This window comes from Montipora capricornis, chromosome 1, assembly GCF_036669925.1.
Source record: "Montipora capricornis isolate CH-2021 chromosome 1, ASM3666992v2, whole genome shotgun sequence".
NCBI lineage: Eukaryota > Metazoa > Cnidaria > Anthozoa > Scleractinia > Acroporidae > Montipora > Montipora capricornis.
The window spans coordinates 16,602,919-16,613,372 of NC_090883.1; the positions used below are offsets into that span (position 1 = coordinate 16,602,919).

General features: G+C 38.8%; 1 pseudogene; it reads left to right on the forward strand.

Annotated features, from left to right (window-relative positions):
• The first annotated feature begins 7,374 nt into the window (after nt 1-7,374).
• LOC138013895 (heparan sulfate glucosamine 3-O-sulfotransferase 3A1 pseudogene) overlaps nt 7,375-10,454 on the forward strand; it is a 7,668-nt pseudogene continuing 4,588 nt past the window's right edge.

The window sequence follows — 10,454 nt, forward strand, 5'->3', positions numbered from 1 at the left end:
CTAGACACGTTAGCCAACCTGGAATTCTATCCCAGCTGCTAGCTGACGGGATTGTTGGCGAGAGGCAAATTAACCAGCGACGTCGCCGCGCGGAGTATGGGGAGGGGCGCTCCGCATTCTCAGCGCGGCTTTATCCCTCTCGCGCCAACAACACACGTTAGCTACGCAGGCTTAGAGGGACAAATTTCGATAACTTATCTTACTATGCTTGATGTGTCTGGGATAAGAACGGACAAATCATTTGTTGTAAGATAATATTTATCTTGTATGTTGTCGAATTTGAGTTACAGAAAAAACAAAACAGCAAAGTTTGTTCGTAACAATTGACCGCGTAGATCAATGTGGTCAAATCCATAATTTCACCTGGTGTGGCTTAACAAAGAATGCATGCCATTAAAAATTTACTCAATCGGATGCACAGGACTGCCACATCTTTATACAGAAGAGGTGTGTTAATAGACCCTTGGCATATGGCGCCTATACTTTGTGCAGTCCTTAGCCAGTACGTATGTTTCTAGACAAAAGGATTTTTCACATGAAGTTGAGGCTTAAGATGTACATTGGCCAGTTATGCAAAGGGTCTATGGCTTGGCTGGATCCACAATTAACAATGTAATACATATGCAAGACAATACAAGACCATATATAAAATAATTAGGATAGGTCGCGCACTCTCATTGGTCAATAGCTGTGTGTAGATAAGAATAGTTGAAAAACGGCTGTGACATCACACGAATTTGAGAGGTTATATGCCACCAGCCGCTCGTTTTGATTGGATGGTAGGAATTATGACGCGTGTATCAAGGAAATCTTGTTTTAATCAAGAATTTTTCTTCATTTGTTTCTTCACACTTGCCGAATTATTTGAGAAATATTTATAAAAGCATTTGTTTCCATAGCCCCATCTAAACACTCGGGGAAGTTGGAAGAATTCCAGACAGTTATGCAAACGCGAGACGCAGTCGAGGGTTCGCATAACTGTGGAGGATTCTCACAAGTGCCTGCTGGTCTCGTAATTGATCGTCTACTGCTGCCTTCATTCTATCCAAAAGAATTCTGTTTAGGACTTTGCCACTGTATTGATAGAAGTGTAATCCCCTGTAGTTACTGCAGACCGCTCAAATCTCCTTTCTTTCTTCGGTAGTTTGATGAGGAGTCCCTCTTTTCAGTCCCAATATTTATTATCCAACTTTTTTTGCACTAAATGTTTAGGAAATGAATTATAAACAACCGAGAACTTGTGACTGATTTGTGCTTGCGGGGCAACGTCAGCAACTAAACTAGTGAAACCGGTTCTCTACTGTTTTTATTTTTATTTTTATTTTTTTTTTATTTCTTAAATAACAACATTATTTACACCGGAATACAATAATACAATACATAACATAACATACATGTATTCAGTAAGCTATAAACAAAAAAGAAAAAAAGTCATTACTACGATTTCTCAGCTAAATTATTAATCTATTCCTTGAATGCATGGCTTCCTTTTAAAATCGTTTATATTAAACATGTTTTAATTTAATTTAATTTATTTATTTTGTTGAGGTTTAAGATTTAAAAGGTACTAAAGAAGATAGAAAACTAGGAAATCTTTCTATTTTTGGGAGTACTTCCTTTGTTTTGCAGGACCATATGTAATATCTGGCAACAAGGAAGTAAAAGTATTGCTTTATGTTAGATAGGGTGTCCCATCTCAGGCCAATTGTTACATCCGGAGTGAGAATGTTGGATTTTAGTTTTATTTGGTTTTCGGCCAACCATTTTATAAAGCCCCGCCAAAAACAAGACGTTTCGCTACACGACCAAAATAAATGAAAAAGAGACTCCTTTTCCGTTCTACAAAAGGTACAAATATCGTTTTCTCTAATGCCTATTTTATTTAGAAAATCATTTGTCGCTAAACGCCTATGAAGTAGTTTAAACTGAAAAATAATTAATTTGGTAGATTTAGTGCTGCAGAAAGGGAGTTTGTAAGCCAATTCCCAGTCAATTGTTTTGGAGCACTGAAGGCTGCGGTCGACACACCATTTCTCTTGGCTTTTCCTAGGGCTGCTCTGTTTAGCGCTGATCAGCTTTTCGTAAGCCAATCTATTGGGTTTAGGAGCTTTTATGAAGTTTTCTACAAAAGCGTTGATTTTTCTGTTTTTTTCATTTTTGTCTTCTATGGCAGTCCTTAACAATCTTATGCACGATACCACCCCGTGATAAACAAGAAAATTTGTTTTGACGTCGAAGCGTTCCTTGAATTCAGTGAAAGATAGCAGGTTATCTGTGTCTTTCATTAACTGCCTGACGTTTTGTATTCCTTTGGAAGACCACGATTTGTAGTAAATAGATTTATTTATTTCTTTGATCGTGAGCGGGCGGTATCCTGAGAATCCTGCAATCTGATTGGTTCCGGGAGCGGGCACTGAGTATTTTTCTATCTCCTGACCATGATCATGGCAACCAAGAGTGAAGTTGCGAATTGAAAGCCTGAGCGAAGTTTCAATTTGTCTTAATTGTTTTTTGCAATAGAGCAGTGTTATTGTTCAACTTTCTCATAAAAAAAAAACAATGGATTCTGACGAAAGTTATCACAGTGAAAGCATGGCTTTCAAGCATGAAAACTAGCCTCCTTGCAGCCGTTTTTTGTAGTTCAGCAGAAAACCCCTTTATGGTTATAAGTACTTGAACATTGTTCAACTACATACCGTAATGACTGTTTAATAAAAGTTAAAAACTTTGTGAACTACCAGGAAAAAAAATTGAATTTGATTGTTCAAGTACCTATAACCATGAAGGGGTTTTCTGCTGAACTACATTTGTACCAGTACTGAACTGTACATCATTCAATAATCTACGGTTATACAATTTTTGGATGTCTTTTTCCTTCCAAAAACCAGAAAAATAAAAATAAAACAAAGTCACATGAAGGTAATTCTTATTAATCAAGATTTTGTTTTTCTGCTGCTCTGAGATTAAAAAAAGCAGAATTGGTTATCATGCACAGTATGCCTAACCCCAACGTTAATGCTAACCATTTAAAATCAATGCTTAGACTTAATAACAATCAAAGACATTTTTACAGACCAACTCATGAAAAACGTACGCTAACCACATCTCCTTACTTCCAGCACCGATTTACTTACTTACCAATATACACGTACTTGCTAGCAATTGCTGGACTTTTTGTTGATGTTACCTACTTTCAATTTCAACCTAGTTTAAAATTAGATTTACGTGTAGGTTGAAATCATTTCAACCTGAATTTCAAATTTACCTGTAACATACACATTGGAATTGAATGGGTCAAGTGTACGTAAAATAGTGGTAGGTATGACGAATGCATCAGAGGATGGAAGGTTAAGAGGGATAGGGATAGACAGAAAGAGAATAAGTAAAGAACAAAGTGGGAGAAGGGAAAGGCGATTTTTTGGTTTTTTGTTTTGCAACCACACCCCATAAAGAAAATCCCTTTACAAACAGTTGATATGAACCTAGGTTAACTAAATTCACCTAGTTTGATTTCAATTTATCTAGTTTGATTTACTTTCACCTAGTTTGATTTAAATGGACCTGAATTTAATTTCAACCTGTAACATGTCCAAAAAATCGTCGCCCCTGTTTGAGCATGAAAAATCGATTTCTGACTCAGGGAATATGATTTTCTATCAGATACTATGATGTTTGACTTTCAAAGTAAAAGGAATCGCTATAAATATTCGAAAATTACTCACTTTCAATCGAACCACACTTTGATATCGATGTTCATTGTAACTTTCTGCCTCGTGACTCTAGTTATTATCGTGAAAGAAAAACTTTGCTCAGCCATTGGTGACACGGAGATAACTCACACTCATGAGGTAAGCAACGCATTTAACAGCATTTTACCGATATAGGCCCCAATTTAGCGTCTAACATAAATCACCCTCGAGTCAGTTCTCGTGACTTTTTTGAACCTTGTGATAGGGGTGTCTCTAAAATGAAGACCCAAAAACGACGACCTAAGATGGTGTTCGAACTTGCCTTCCAAAGCTATCGTTTACTTTTATTGCGTCTTCCCTGACACATATTTTCAATTTAGTTATTTCCACTGTTATCACTCCAAAAGACTGGAAGAGTGCTCCAATTTCCAAAGCTGACTCTAAGGTCGACCCAGCAAATTACAGGCCGATCTCTGTACTTTCTGTAATAGCCAAACTCTTTGAAAAAGCCATTTTCAATCAGGTATATACATATTTAAATGAGAACAAGCTACTTTCGAAATATCAGTCCGAATTTTTTTGGTTCGCGCGCGCCGAATGCTAACTTTATTTCCGTCCTCGCCGGGAGCCTGTTCGCAGGCTATATTCTTACAGCTCTTATTGACGTGACAGACGATGGTTTGGACAAATGCCATTCTGTTTATTGACCTAAAAAAGGCATTTGATACTATTGACCGCAGGATCCTCCTGTCAAAATCGGAGCTGTATGGATTAAATGTGCAAGTCTTAATCTTTTTCGAGACTACCTCTCTGATACTCAGGTTACAGTTATCAACAATGTAATTTTCTGAAACTAGTTTCATACGTTGTGGGGTGCCTCAATCCTCAATTCTCGGCCCCCTACTATTCCTATTGTATATTAATGACCTTCCGAACTGTAACCTTCTATCAGATGTGAGGATGTACGCCGATGACACTATTCTCACGTATGCCCCCAAAACCCTGAAGAGCTGTTTTCATCCCTGACCCACGATCTAAGCGATCTAAAACAAACTCTAACCGTCTAAGTCTGAATGTCCTCAAGACCAAGTGTCTTTTTACATGCACAAGGAACAAGATTTCTCAGCTCCCTAGTGAATCGCCATATGCCTCGATGAACATTCAATTAACACTTACAAATGCGTTCAGGTGGATGAAACATTCTCGTGGGAAGATCATATCTCTGAAGTCGTCGGTGGCTAAGACCGATATATTCCCAAAGTACCCAAGTCACAATTTTAAGTCACTGATTCTTTCACATCTCGATTATTGCAGCGCTGTGTGGGGCTGTATCGGTAATGGCTCAGCCAAAAACTAGAGAAGCAGTACGCATACTGAATAACTGGGTCTAATTGGGATGTCAGATCTGCGCAGATTTTGAGTCGTGCCCTCAAATGGAAAAGCCTCGCTGACAGACGTGATAAACAACTGAAATCTTTAATGTTCAAAACAGTAAATAGCCTTGTAACCGAATATCTGTCTGACAAATTCGCCAGTGTAAATACCATTCACAGACATAATCTTCGGGGCGTCCAACACAACCTGTTTATTCCACGGCCGAACATAGAGGCCCTCAAAAAGAGTTTTCTTTATAGAGGCGCAGTTACATGGAAGAATCTGTCAACGGAGGCTAAGCACGCCACTACTTTAAATAGTTTTTATTCCACTAATGTAGAACTTAATTAGCGTTTAATTAATATAAGATTTTCTTTTAACAAAGCCCGTAATTTTTAAGTGTTAGCTATATTAGTGTTAATACGGACGGCTCTTTAGAAGACCACTTTTTAGTGCTAAGGATTCCGTGATTAAATAAAAGTTATTATTATTATTATTATTATTATTATTATTATTATTATTATTATTACCCAGAACACCTTGCGCACCCAGTTGAGCAAATCGAGATTGCTTTTCCCCTTACAATATCTACCAATGTGTAAATATCTACAAATTTACATCTTTTCCCTTTTTACGCGTTGGCTTCTAAGGTTGCCTCCTCGGGTTTCGGCGGGTAATTAGGGAGCTTAAGCAAAGACAACGGCGACGGCAACGAGAACGTCAAAAAATTTGCATATTTAGTGGGTAAAAACAATAGCTTTGCACGCCCTGCACGTGCGTTTTTCACTTTTGTCCATTTCGTTGCCGTCGTCAGCAAAACAACAACGTGAAATAGCCAAGTTTTTGGTTTTATGAAGAACGTCAGCACTTGAGGATAAATTTTCGTTTTCTCTCCTAAAATGGAGTGCCGTTCCGACTGGTGTCATCTTTGAGGAATTACCACACCCTTGTCATATTAAAAACGTTGAAATAGTCTCGAAGCGATTAAAATAACGCAAATTTATATTTTGAGATGACGTTCTCGTTGCCGTCGCCGTTGTCGTTGCTTAAGCTCCCTATTATTGTATTTAGAACATAACATTTTTGAATAATTGTGCGCGCTATGATTGGTCCAATCAATTGACTTCCGGTGAAAAAGATCGCACAATTTCTCCTGGACATTAATATTTTATAATAGAAATTAAAAACTTATTCCTCTTGCATTGATGAGTAGTATAAACATTTGGAATTTTTTAAGAAAAATCGAGAAGCGCGGGAAGCACTCGCTTACGGCTTGTGCTTCGCTCGGCACTTCTCTCGTGTTTTTAATAGAAATCCCCGCTTGTTTATATTTTACTCAACAACGCGTTTTTATTTCTTTAATAATCATGGATAAACAACTTAATACACAGGAGCGAGTCAAGGCCGAAAGTACTTCAAGGATGGCAGACAGCATATCTCTCCTGCATTGTTGTTGCTGTCGAAAAATAAAGCATAAGCATTCACAGCTGTAGAAGTTTATCGAGACAGTTTAGGAAATGACAAGATTGTTTCGTTTTTGGATTATGTGTACAAAAGGGTTGGTTCTGCTTTGTTGACATTATGTTAAACACTGGATTCTATTAAAGCGCTATGCTATGTCTTTGAAATGTTTTAATTCTTGATAGCCCTTACCGTGCACCGAGCTTTTTCAGTTTACTGAAATACGTAAAAAGGTGAACATTGTGCATTGCGCAGAAGGTTGTAACTGAGAAAGGAAAGGAACTTCATTTAAGTGTCTAGTCGTTCTAGCGCTGGAGCGCTAATGGGGACACTGTCAACTGAAATTAACAATTAACGCAAATCAAGTCGAATGCTGGTTTTTGAGGAGAGGGGAAACCGGAGTACCCGGAGAAAAACCTCTCGGTGCAGAGAAGAACTATCAACAAACGCAACCCAAATATGACGCCGAGTCTGGGAATCGAACCCTGGTCACATTGGTGGGATGCGAGTGCTCTCACCAATGCGTCATCCCTACAACAGAAAAGAGGACGAATAATTTTCAGTGCATGAATTGGTACGTAGCAACAATCCATGTTGTACAATACGCCCGGACTGCGGGCGCTGATCCCAACAAGAACTTTACGCCTGTGGGTGGAGCAAAGTGAATTCATCATGTAATCGAATCCTTAATTCTTCAACAAAAGACCCTTAGCCTCCTATGCGGTTTTGGCTCGTCATGCAATGTTTTCTCTCCGTTCGAAGAAAGATTGCTTGACGAGCCAAAAGAGGCTCACGCGACACTGGGACGACTCCTGGCCTCGAGAGACCTGGGTACTTGTGATTAAACGTTGCGTGATTTTCTTCGTCGTCGGAGGCATCAAAGGTCGGGAATGGGTTTAGGTATGACAGCACTATTCGACATCTACATGTCAACAGAGAGGGACATGAACATGTTACAAAAAACAAGGACTTGAAAGGGTAAGTTTTGACTCGTTTTATGGACTATTTGGCCACCAAGGAGACAAAATGTTGGTTTTACCTTTTTCTTACATGAAATCTGAGCGTATAACCGAATGCAGTCTGTGTTACATTTTGATAAATTCTGCCTTGAACCCCTTGTGCCATTGATTTATCCAGACATCGGTTGAGGTCTAGTTTCGAAATACGCTGTTGTAGTGTTATCATTTTAGAGGTCAAGACGTGTTCACTAAGTTGGACTCATAGTAAGATGAGCGTTTATATTTGAAGAGAAGTGGATAAGGGAATTTAGAATAGAGTTGCGTGGCAAATTGCCTGCAGGCATTTATGCCATGAGGCGTTGCTCCTGTTTATGAAATTTTAGCGCTTGTTACTGATTCAACTTTCATCGCCGCTGCAGGCTTGGTTTTAGAGATTAGTCTCATGTTATATGCGTGAAAAGAACCGCTTTAAAACGAACTTCCTTTCGAGTCATAACATACAACCAGAGATTGCTGTCTGTTAAAGATTACTTTGATCCGCGTTTTCGCATGTTCCTATTATGCCCAACTATTGCGGTTCCATATTCTTGTTTGGACCATTGTTTAGAAGAGGCCAAACCAAAATGAGGAATTTTAAATACCACTTTGAAATTTTGTAAAATTCAGCCGTAAATACTTATAATTATTATTGTCGTGCATAAACGATTTTAAACCAACGATGACAGAGACATCTGCCATGTGTGCCTACTTGAATTATTTTCCCACTGCATGTTTCTTAGCTTCTAATTTTCCGCGACTGAAACTCGTCTGGACTCCATTCAGTTTTGGGTGTATTTGTTAAGAGCTGAAAAATTGCAAAAACGCTTGTGTGGGAAAGAAAATAACGACATTACGCATGGACATTTGAAACCTGTTTCCTTTCACAACATGTAATCCTATTGAACTTAATTTTATTACCATGGGAGTGATGGGACGGATTCAATTGCAGATAATCCACCAATTGAATTCCGTGAAAAGAAGCTGGGGATTTTACTTCTGAGAGCCTGTCATAGTTGATAGCTATCTGCAGGGAAAAAGACTACTAGAATTAATTCAAAATAAGATCGCTGATGTGTCATATCTAAGAATTGAAATTTCTGGTGGTATCAATTGTGTGCTTCGCTGTTTAAGACCACTTCTTAATTAAATTAAAAGCTTTTGCGAAATTTTAATGTTTTGGGGAACCTGGTTTTATATATGATAGATTGTTTGAAAAATAGGACTGGCAAATTTAATTTAAACTACCAAACTTAATTTAATTGTATTTGGATCTGATCTCGTGAGTATTTTGTGGCATCAGAGACATGTCTTGTAAATAGGTCCATGGATCGCTCTCCTTATCACTCTCTTTTTTATGGAGAATGTTTATAACATCCATAGGTCTTCGGCTTATGGACATTTGATTGTCCTCTTCTGTGCTGGTATTATTTGGCTCCGTTTGTATTATCCAGGGCCGCAAGAACTCCGCAACACCGCAAAAAATATTAACGAACACCGCATCACCGCAAGAACAGTCGACGAAACACCGTCACCGCAACAATAACAATAATTACGTGATTACGTCTACACTTGACGTAATACTTTTACACCTGAACAATTTTCCACAAAATAAACACATCAAAACTTACGCTTGTCAATGCATGCCTACGCGTCGATACTGCTGATCGATACCCGTAAATCAGTTTTCTTGTACTTACCGGGAGAGCTCGTTTGTATGAAGGTCCATGAGAAGTTGACCAGAAAATAAGGAAGCGCATTTTTGAGACACGGACGGCAACCGGAAGTGAAGAATGTTCCCTCCAGTTTTACCTGTCTTCACACAACCACATTTACAGTGCTAAGTGTCGTTGCTCTATTAGAGACGATTAGTGTAAAAATCTGAGATGCACCACTGTCCTGGCACGCGAAATGTTCTCTTCTGGTTGCCATCCACGTCTCCGAAACGCGCGTGCTAAAGCTCCCTATTTCCAGAGCGTCGAGCGTCCTCTTATTCATCCTCGACGAATACCTGAAGTTTGGGAAAACGCAGACCAAACACTTGGAGAAGTGCATTTTTCATCTATCTCCTAGGACATTACAATTCCTTGACTATATCCACTGAATGGTTTTCGATTTATTTTCTCGTTGCGTGACAGTGAAAACGATCCTATCAGTATCGCTCTCCGGAGCGCGTTCGATGACCCTTTCACTCTTCGATATCGATAATCGTTTGAAAAATTAGAAGGTCGAGAAAGTCGTAGGACCTTGAAGTCGATATAGACCGGTATCAGAATTACCTTTAGACGACCCTAGACTGTAAGGACATTCAGATACAAAGAATAGCAAAGCAGAAAGGTCAGAAAGGGAGTAATAGTAAACGTGTCTAAGTTACAAACTTACCAAATGCGCTCCCTTAGCATCATACCCTTAGCTTACAAAGCTGTCTTTCTTGGGCAACCCGGAATCCGGAATCCGGAATCCGGAATCACAGGTCATCATTGTTTACTAATACAGAGAGTAAAAACTATCCTAAACATTCATAAAAGCTAACCTTAAGCCTAAAAACGTTTGTTTAGGCCTAATTAGGCCTAAGAGTAGCTTTTATGAAAGTTTAGGATAGTTTTTGCCCTCCGTATTGGTAAAACAATGACCTGTGATTTCGGATTCCGGATTCCAGGTTTTAGGGTTGCCCGTCTTTCTTCCATGTTGACACGATATCTGAATTTATTTTTCAACCGGTAGTTTTAGCCACCTTTTCTTTCTTCGTAGAAAAAAGCTAGGCAATCATTGATACATTCCGCTTTGTCGTTTTCAGAATTTCCAGGATGAACTTCTCTCTTAACGACCTCGGCCATTGTTTCTACGTGTCTAAAGAAGGCTGAGTTCCGGGTCGCAGAGGTCAAGTTACTTGTCAAGTTACGTATTTATTAACGAAAACAGCTTCGCATTGGTA